Below are 3,301 nucleotides of genomic sequence, written 5' to 3' on the forward strand. Positions count from 1 at the left end.
TACATTTCCAAAACATTATTTGTCATATTTGCATACATAAGGTTGAGAAATAATAAAAAATATAAAATGGAAAATTAAAACCTATTTTGTCCCTATTCTCAAGAATCACTGACCTGTAACATTACATGGAAATAATTATATCCCAACTAATTCAATTTAACTGTATTTACTGGTGTCTAATTGCAGTTTGACTCCATGTTAACAGAGCTAATTTAAACTGTTTTAACAGACCTTAAGGTAACCAATTCAACTTATTTATTATTCACAACTTTTTTGTTATATGTGCTAGAACTCTATTTTGATATATTCTTGTTTAATTTCCTAAAATTTCAGAGAGTGAAGCCAGGATGACGGGCACAACTTGCTACTTTGGCATATTAAATAATATATTACAAGGTATTTGTTTTGAGAGTAGATGCCCTCACAACTGCAGTGGCCTCTCATGTCTGAGGAAGGATATGATTATTATTACTTCCATGAACTTTTTTTGTATATCTGATGAAAATAGGCCTAACACTTGCGGTTGGAGTTGAACTGCTGGGAAGACTGAAGCTAGCTCAAAGGGACTACATGGAATGTGGTGCGCTAAGAGACAAAGTTGTTAGCTTAGCAATTGTAAGAGCTAACTTCTCCCAAGACTAATTGTTCCCATTAAATACCAACTGATATTTTTATGAAGTGTACACGTGTAGAATGGTTACCTAAAGTTTTGGGCCAACTTCGCAGCATTGTATGATATTGAAATTGGACATGCTAGCAATGCTAGCAGCTAGTGTTCCCCCAGCTAAATGACTAAGTCTGGATGCTGTGAATATTTCAGTCAAAACATGTAGTTAAGACTACTGCCACCTATGAGCAAACACAACAAGTAGTTGCCATGGAAACTGAACTGGTTTTCCTATGCAAGTTGTGTTTCAATACAAAACCTAAGTATGGTTTAATCACTTGGATGTGACGGATGAATCATCTTCATTAGTAGGTTCAGTAGGACTGTAGATTTTCTAGAAATATAAAATGGAAATGAATTACATTTAAATTGTTAATAACATTTGCTACGTTTAAGCAAACCTGAAACTTTTACACACCGATCAGACGTAATATTGTGACCACTGGCAACTGAAGTGAGTAACATGGATTGTCTTGTCATTAATTGCATCTGTCAGTGGGGAGGTTATATTTGGCAGCAAGTGAACATTTTGATTTAAGTGAGTTTGACTGTTGTCAGATTTTTATTTGCTTGAAAGCCTGGTCAGAGCATCTCCCGATACTGCAGACTCGGTGGTGTGTTCAGTCTCTGCAGTTATAAGTATCTATGAAAAGCAGAAGGCAGTTCCCTCCATTAATGCTTGATTGGTGTATATTTTCAAGGTTAAAACAGTTTTGAGTGCCATGTAAGGTAATTAGCACCACGCCGTTTCAGATTTTTAGTCACAAGTCTGACTCCATCAGTTAGTTGGTAATTTGTTAGATAAGGTAAATTTCACATTTCTGCAAGTGCCCTAACACTTTTGTTTGGAATCTTCAACTCATTTATGCCCCAGGTGTTTGTACATGCATGTGCATTCACTTAATGCCTTAATAAAAGCATTCAGCCATGACTCTGCAATGCTTGGTAAGCTGCTCTGTTGTTTATCCACTAAATTTCACAGAGAGAGAGAGGCTGCAGCTGGATAAATAACCTCCGTAGGCAACCCCCCTCTAATAGACCTTTGGTAATGGAGCCCTAATGGGAAGGTCACTGTGACTGTAAAGCCAGAGTGAGTCAGACCTGAGCCAATAAACCACCGGGAGATACGAGGACCCCTGCTTGGTGTGGGCGTTCAGAGATACTGCCCACTCTGCCATATCGAGTTTTACAGTTCCTCTGTGGGATCACGCTACAACAAGAGCTCATTTGACAATTTATTGCTGTGTTATTAGAACTGGCAGCTCTGGTGGTGTTTTGACAGTGCTGTCAGAATCAGTAAAACTGAGGGGCACCGGTGGAAACCGAGGATTTGTTTGTGCTCGCTGTTGTCAAGACCTTATATAAAACCTTAAGGTAAATATTGCGTTTCTCCTCAATGTCTGAAGCATCGATTCTGCTCTGTTTATCATGAAGTTTACATGAAAGTGAGCCAGGCCTGTACGTCTGAGCACACTGTTTTCTTTTTAGATTGGTTTGTTTTATCTTATGAAAAATAAAAAAAGAGGCAGACCTCTAAAAATGGAATGACCTCATTTCTCGACAGGCATCTGACAAGTCAACCCCTCCATCTGCCTGGGGACTGTGCGGATTGGGTGACTGGAGTCGGTGCTGCCTTTTAGAATGACGTCGTGACAGGTTGCAAGGCTCAATGGGATTTGGGGGAAGCAAGCGTGAAACAAAGCATCACCTTTTGAAACTCGAGTTTGATTGACTGCTGCCCCCATTACCCAGCAGAGTTTCCAACACACCTTAGCGCGCGGGCAAGAAAGAGTCAGAGAGATGCGCAGGAAAGGGGGTCGGGGTGAGCGAAAAGATATGACGCTTATGGATCTCAGCTTTTCAAAGTCTCCAAAGTCACAGGCAACTCAGCAGTTTTGAAATGTCTGTTGAGGAGGCAGAAATAAAAACCCTAAAGATCTTCTAAAAGGAACAAACAGTGCTGTGCTTTCTTTTTCCCTTTGCTACCTCATGTTAGCCTCAAAGTTTAGGTAACAACCGTCCTTTTTGCATTCTCCTGAATTGGATTATCATGAGTATTTGATGAAAGCTATTTACTTCTAAGTAAAGTTTATTGGTAAAATGGAACCATTAACCTTCATGGCTAGAGGCTTAAGGATGTTGATCTGGGAATCATCAATCTGGTGAGGCACACCCCAGATGAGAGGTAGTACTCTGTAGTTTCTTGCAGAAGTAGTCGGACCCTTTCAACATTTTGATATGTTGTCATGTTACAACCACAAACTACACTGAGATGGACTGGCGAAGTGTCCAGGGTGCACCCCCACTTCTCGCCCAATGACTACCAGACATAAGTACCAGCTCCCCAGCGAACCTGCAAGGGCAAGCATTTATAGACCAATGAATGGATGGACATTACCACAGACATCAGATGTGTTGCTAAGTTAAAATAAACTTTTATCCATTGTAAAATTTCAGCCAGAAGTTGGCCTGCCTCAAATCCCCAGACAGTTGGGGCAAATTGTGGACGAGAGCAAATCTAACTCACATTCTACTCCAGTGGAGACATATAGTCCTTTGGTTCTGTTATGTGCTCTATTGTTTGAAAGGACAATTGTACGACAGCATTAAAGTAATAAATTATAACAATAGCAT

Source organism: Poecilia latipinna, unplaced genomic scaffold (assembly GCF_001443285.1).
Source record: "Poecilia latipinna isolate Pla-1442-1.1 unplaced genomic scaffold, P_latipinna-1.0 Scaffold748, whole genome shotgun sequence".
Classification (NCBI taxonomy): Eukaryota; Metazoa; Chordata; class Actinopteri; order Cyprinodontiformes; family Poeciliidae; genus Poecilia; species Poecilia latipinna.